Source organism: Nicotiana tabacum, chromosome 5, assembly GCF_000715075.1.
Source record: "Nicotiana tabacum cultivar K326 chromosome 5, ASM71507v2, whole genome shotgun sequence".
NCBI lineage: Eukaryota > Viridiplantae > Streptophyta > Magnoliopsida > Solanales > Solanaceae > Nicotiana > Nicotiana tabacum.
The window spans coordinates 119,344,486-119,352,272 of NC_134084.1; positions in this window are offsets into that span (position 1 = coordinate 119,344,486).

A 7,787-nucleotide genomic window follows, 5' to 3' on the forward strand; every position below is an offset into this window, starting at 1 on the left:
TATCCTCCGTTGTGGAAGAAGTGATTGGACAATATCCGGAGTGTGCGTTTCTGAGTGTGGTTTGCATGCTTCGGATATTCTCCCTTTGACAAATACTCCTTGATGTCATGGAACCAAGGCTTTCCATCTATTTCTTCTTCAACATGAGCACAATATGCTGGCTGATTTGGATCCTCACCGGAATAGGATCAATATAATTCTTATTTGGATGTTGTATCATAGATGACAAGGTGGCCAATGCATCGGCAAACTCATTCTGAATTCTAGGCACATGTCGAAATTCTATCTTCGTGAACCTCTTTCTTAATTCCTGCACATGGTGCAGATATGGCAATATCTTGGAATTCTTGGTGGACCACTCTCCTTGTACTTGGTGCACAAGCAAATCTGAATCACCGATTACTAGCAGCTCCTGAATGTTCCTGTCGATTGCCATGTTGAGCTCTAGTATGCAAGCTTCATACTCCGACATGTTGTTGGTGCAGAGAAATCTGAGTTTAGCAGATACCGGATAACGTTGACCCATTTCTGATACCAAAACTGCTCCAATGCCCACTCCTTTGAAATTCGCAGCTCCATCAAAGAACATCCTCCAACTATCATATGCTTCGGTAATGTCTTCTCCTACGAATGATACTTCTTCCTCAGGAAAATACATTTTCAAGGGTTTGTATTCTCCTTCCATCGGATTTTCAGCAAGATGATCTGCCAATGCTTGTCCTTTGACTGCCTTTTGAGTCACGTAGATGATATTAAACTCACTCAATAGTATATGCCATTTGGCTAACTTTCCAATCGGCATGGTTTTTTGGAATATGTACTTTAGAGGGTCCATCCTGGATATAAGGTATATGGTGTAGGCACGGAAGTAATGCCTCAATTTCTGAGCTGTCCAGGTCAAAGCACGGCAAGTGCGTTCCAGCAGAGAGTACCATTCTTCGTAAGGTGTGAACTTCTTACTCAGGTAGTATATGGCTTGCTCCTTCTTTCCTGTCTCGTCATGTTGTCCCAAAATGCATCCGAAGGCTCTATCCAACACAGATAGATAGAGTAGCAAAGGCCACTCCGGCTCTAGGGGGACCAAAACTGGTGGGGTGGATACGTACTCTTTGATTTTGTTGAAGGCCCTCTGACAATCCTCCATCCAGCTTGTTTCGACATCTTTCCTCAGCATCTTGAAGATGGATTCACATATGATTGTGGACTGTGTTATGAATCGACTGATATAGTTGAGACGTCCTAGGAATCTCATCATGTCCTTTTTGCTCTTAGGTGGTGGTAACTCCTGAATAGCCTTGACTTTAGACGGATCTAGCTCGATCCCTCGACAACTAATGATGAATCCCAGTAACTTTCCTGCGGGAACCCCGAATGCACACTTTGCGGGGTTCAGTTTCAAGTTGTACCTCCTTAGCCAGTCAAAGAACTTTCTCAAGTCCGCTATGTAATGCACGACCCTCTTGGATTTGATAATGACGTCGTCTACATAGACCTATATTTCCTTGTGTATCATATCATGAAAGATAGTTGTCATGACTCTCATGTAGGTAGCCTCAACGTTCTTTAGACCAAATGGCATCATCTTGTAGCAGTATACCCCCAAGGTGTGATAAAATCTATTTTCTCCACGTCTCCTTCGTCTATCTAGATCTGGTGATAACCCGCGAAACAATCCACAAATGATTGGAGTTCATGCTTGGTGCAGTTGTCGATCAAGATGTGTATGTTTGGCAGTGGAAAGTCGTCCTTGGGACTTTCTCTGTTTAAATCCCGATAGTCAACACATACCTTAACTTTCCCATCTTTCTTCGGAACCGGCACAATGTTGGCTAACCAAGTTGGGTACTCAACCACCCTGAGAACTTTGGCTTTGATTTGCTTGGTAATTTCCTCCTTGATTTTCAGGCTCATATCTGGTTTGAACTTTCGGAGTTTCTGCTTTACTGGTGGACACATGGGATTAATAGGCAACTTGTGAGCCATTATAGATGTGCTCAAGCTGGTCATGTCATCATATGACCATGCAAAAATGTCCTCATATTCCTTTAGAAAACGAATGTATTCTTTCTTCTCCATTAGTGACAAGTGAATGCTGATGCGAGTCTCCTTGACGGTCTCGGCGTCCCCCACATTTACTGCTTAGGTTTCGTCCAGATTGGACTTAGGCTTATTCTCAAAGTTTTTAACCTCCCTGACAATTTCCTCGGGTATTTCATCCTCTTCATCTGAATTGCTATTCTCATATTGCATTGCCTCATTACATGTCGCAGTCACAGGTTTATCAGGAAAAGTAATAATAATTATGTACGAAGAAAAAGTGTAAAGATAGTAATGAATAATAAAGAGCAAATGCATTTGATTAAAACCGAAAAATCATCTAGAAAAGTACGGCTCGATGAATCGAGCATTTATTTTGAAACAAGTAAATCTTAAAACAAAAATTACTAGAAATCATACATGCCTAGAATGGCTATAGAAGTAAAATTTGCCAAGCTACCCAGGGACTCGGCGAGCTCGGGATGGTGTGGCGGTCCAGTTCCTGAGAACAACTCCCTTCTTTACGGTCTGAATAGTGAGTCCTTCTTCCTCCTCCTCCTCAATGATGGCACTGCAGTCCATGTCCTCATCCTCCAAGAACAGATTCTTTAACCCAGCTAATGCTTCCTCTTTTGCAGTTCCCCGTATTGTATCAACTTGATGAAAAGCTTGATCTAGACGTGGCACTGGTTGCTCGAGAGGGTAATATGGTATGTGCCATGGAAGCGACCAATCATTGTATTCTTGCCATGTGTACTAACATACGAGCCCAAAGGTATTACCATGACCCTTCAGCCGTATCAGGTTAGTGATACCCTGGAGATTCTTACCCAAACCTTTGCCGGCTCATACCCAGACCATGCCAATATTCTTTCTATTTTGCTACTCCACCATTTGTCTTTCTCGACGGCATTGACACATTCAGTGTGATGATAGGTTTCACCTCCTAGCCTTCTCATATGTCCAATAGCTGAGATGGTTTGACTAGTGTAAATGGGGTTACTCCCATCTCCATGAATAATCACCTCTTGACGATTCCATTTGAACTTCACGGCTTGATGTAGTGTAGAAGGCACAGCCCCAACACCATGGATCCATGGTCGGCCTAACAGAAGATTATATAAGGCTAGTATGTCGAGTACCTGAAATTCGATGTCGAACCAACTTGGCCCCATCTGCAAACAAAGGTTAATTTCCCCGATCGTGGCCCTTTGAGACCCGTTGAAAGCTTTCACGTTCATGCTTCCTACCTGTATTTCATGAAAACCTTTGTCTAACCTTTTCAGAGTGTCTAGTGGACAAATATTGAGGCTTGAACCTCCGTCAACCAAAACCCTAGCAATGAATTTGTCTTCAAATTGTACTCTAATATACAATGCTCGGTTATGATTCAATCCTTCAGGTGGTAACTCATCTTCGTGGAAGATGATATTATGACTTTCCAGTACCTGCCCTACCATATTGGCCATTTCTCCACCGGTGATGTTATTGGGTACATAAGCTTCACTCAGTACTTTTATTAAAGCATTCTTATGCATCTCTGAGTTTTGCAACAGTGACAAGATGGATATCTGAGCTGGGGTTTTGTTCAAATAGTCAATGACAGAATACTCCTTTGCTTGTACTATCTTCCACAAGTCATCTGGCCCTGTTTCAATGACAGGATACCTGATAGTGGTGTCCTTACTTGGTCCTCCCAAATGTTCAGGTGTATAGACTCTTCCAGTTCTAGTCATTCCTTGTGCAACATCAGATTCCTCCATTGTTGCCTTTCCCTTTTGTCGAGCTTCGGCAACGTAATCCTAGGGTATTTCTTTTGAGTCGAAAGGAGGTGTGGTTGATACTATCATTGTGTAAGGCGTGACAACTTCTACTTCAAATGGAGTAGAGGTGGCCGCAGGTGGAGCTACCTCTGCCTCAAATGGAACCGGTGCAACTACCTCAACCTCGATTGGCAATTGAGTCTATACCATATTAGGAGTAAGTGTGACTGCTACTTTAAAGTCATCGCCTTCTCGAATAAGCCCAATCGACCCCTCAGGGTCCCATTCTTCGTCCATCTCGATCACATGTACCCTACCACCTCTATGATTAGGGAGGGGGTTGTTGCGGACATTGGGTGTGGCTTCCTTCGCCTGTATGGACTTGTTGTCAATTAGAGTCTGGATCTTAACTTTCAATGTTTGGCACTCATCAGTGGTATGCCCCTTCATACCGGAATATTACGCACAAGTTTTGTTTAGATTGACCCATTGGGATGGATTCTCTAATGCCACAGTAAGAATGAGGGTGACCTAACCAGCGGCTTTCAACCTTTCTTACAGTTGGTTGATGGGTTCAGCAATAGCGGCGTATTGTTTGGGTGGCTTGCTGTCGAAATTGAGTCTCGGTCTTGGAAAGTTTTGGCGAGTTGGAGGTGATTGGAAATGGGATGGTCGGGAGTTATAGGTGTGACGGATAGTGGCTGGTTGGGAATATCTAGGAGATGAAGGCTAATATGTAGATGGTGATGCTTGGTATGTGGGCAGAGGTGTTTGATATGTGGGTGGAGATGTTTGATATGTGGGTGGAGGCATTTGATATGTGGGTGGAGGTGTTTGATAGGTAAATGGATATTTTGGGCCCTGGGTCAACATTACTGCCCCAACGTCTCTCTTCTTTGATATGCCGCCTGATTGTAACGCCTTGTTTGTGGCCTGTAATGCCTTAAAATTCGTTACCATCCTTCTTTTGATGCTTTCCTCCATTCTTTTCCCAAGCTTGATGATATCAGAGAACTTATGGTTTTTAATGACCATCAATCTTTCATAATACTATGGATCCTGTGCTCTGATGAAGAACTTATTCATCTATTCCTCGTCCAAAGATGGACTGACCTTGGCCGCTTCCGACCTCTAACGAGTAGAATACTCGCGAAAGGTCTCGGTGGGTTTCTTCTTAAGATTCTGGATGTAGAAAACATCTGGTGCATTCTCTGTATTAAACCTGAACTGGTCCGTGAAATCCGATGCCATACTCACCCAATTAGACCATTTCTTGGGATCCTGGATGATGTACTAGGATAAAGCATCTCCAGTAAGACTTCTCATAAAGAGTTTCATCCAGATCTTTTCATCTTTTCGGACCCCAACAAGCTTGTCACAATAGGTCCTCAAATGGACCCTAGGATCACCTGTACCATCAAACATCTCGAACTTGGGAGGGGGGGTTATAACCTTCTGGCAGTTTTACGTCTGGCTGTATACATAGATCTTCATAGTTCAAACCTTCTGCTCTTTTGTCGCCTTCAACACCCTAAACTCGGCTCGTCAACTTCCTGAGTTATTCAGCCATGTGTTTAATGAGTATGTCCTTCTCAGAAGATTCTGGTGTATAGGAGATTGGTTGGATAGGGTGAGGTATAGTTTCCACATATATAGGGTTGCTCTGATGGGTGCTAGGGACTTGGGTGTAATGATGGTCATTGGTTGAGTTTTGAGGATCGGGAATGGGTTGTGGTGTGTTTTGGGGAGTGTGGTAAGCGGTGGTTGGTGGGTACTGAATCGGTTGATGGTGATGTTGTGGCAGAGTTTGTACTGGTAAAGGATTGAGAGTTTGGGGTGGGGTTTGCGTATTGATTCGGGTGCAGGAGGATTTTGTGGGTGTTGGATTTGTGTGTTTTGGGGAGGTGTTGGGTTCTTTGTGTTTTGTTGGTTGATGTCGGGGACTTTTAGGGTGAGTGACAAGTTCACCAAGTTGCGAACCTACTCAAGTTCTCCTTGTAATTCTAATATCTTTTGTTCTAATCTCAAAACTAGGTCGTTTGGTGCCATAGTACTTCGCCCATCCGAAGTTTCTGCATTCTCAACATTCTCTTTTCGAATACCACTTAAGTCATCTATTTTTGTTTTTCCTTTGCCTTTTGTATTGCTTGGAAGAGGAGGTGGAGGGCCTCTAGATCTGGTATGATATGTTGATGATGCCAGTATGAGCGAACCAACCTAAGGAGATAAGAATAATAAAAATAAGGAAAAATAAAAAGGTAACAAGTGAGTGAGGATTCTGAAATATTTGCAATATTTAAGCACATATTGCGGGAATGTAAATTCGTATCCTAAATTGGGAGCCTTGCTGTGCTCGAGGTAGGCCTAGCGACAAATAGATTTGGAGAAATTTGGATTCCAATAAATGCTTCATTTCATAACATGAAAAATAAATGAATCCCAAACGACTCTAAGATAATAGAAAAATATGTCACTACTGGCACTTGGCCTTATTACATTTTAGGAAAGCAAATAAATGTAGCCTACTTGGTCCCAGAAGGACCCTCCCCAGATTCGATCTTCCTAACTCCATCATACAGGTCCCCCAGCTCGCGCAGACCCAGCAGCAAGTAGGCTCTGGCCGGATGTCCTCCAGTTCCTTTAGCGTTCTGTCAATCCACGATCCTCTTTATGACTTTACCTTCCAGCTCCACTATTCCTCGCTCCAGATATTCCAACTTCCTGTTGGAAGTGATTGCCATTTATTTCCATTCTTCGATCAACCTCACATTCCTCTCATGTATTTCCCGGTGCTCATTTTCAGAGTCGTGGACCCTCTTGCGCAACCTGTTGTATTTGACTTGAGCTTCAGCTTCTTCGTCTATCATCCTATTACCTCGACCGGCTCCTGGCATCACCATTCCTTTTAGATTGTCTTCTAACCATGCCGGGTAGAGAGGTTCACACCCTGCATGATACCTGTCGGGCTCAATGGTGTTCTTTTCAACAATGATCTTGTAGTGCTACATGTGCTGAGCTTGGCACTTGTTGGGACGTCATCGTATTGAAAGTCTGCTTTGAAATGACTCATCTTGGCAACCCTTGGTACAACCTGTTTCCTGCCTGCTTGCCTCTTAACTCAGATAGGGACATAAGGGCATATCCCTCTCAACCCAATCAACACTAGGTATGGGGCGTCCCTAGATCTGGTGATGAATTTGTCTGTTGGGAACCATTCAAACATCCATTGTACATGTTCCTCAGTCAGATTGTCGAAGAACTCTGCCCACTCTTTTTCACTTTCCGATTGAGCAAACCTGTCCAGAATGTAGGTCATCCGCTTGGGGTGATGGAAGGCAATATGGTCATTCCATGCCCTGCACGGAAATTCTTGGCGATACTGGCCCTTTTGAAGATGTTCTAAATACAATGACTGCAGGAACATGTTACAACCCTCGAAATGCTGGACCCCTCTTTGATAGCGCTCCAAAGCCCTGTAGATGTCGGATATGATCATGAGGACTATGGTGTATGTCTGTCCATTGATCCCTTCCATCAAAGTCTTGGCGACCATGGCCAACCTAGTGTGGATTCTTTCCCTTATCATTGGGAATACTATCAGGCCTAAAAGCATCAATGAACACGAACACTCTGTGGTGGATGTAGTCTAGAGAAGTGAGAGAAAGGTCATCATGGTAGGTACGGTAGGACTTACTATGGCCATACCTCTCATACAGATATTCGAAGGGTATGTAAGATTCCTTCAGGCATACCAGGTCATCATTTTTCTTCAGCCCCATCATCTTAAAAACCCTTTACCAGTATGGTTCTCCGGCACCGATAACCCGGGGCTATCCCAAGTCAATCCCGCAAGCCCTCCAATTTCTTCTAGAAGTTGTGTCATTCTATGTAGAGATGGCAGCCTCGATCAACCTTTTATTTGGATCAATGTCTAGTAGAGATGGCAAGTTACCCAGGTACTTTCTTACATATTTCTTGTTGCTTGAG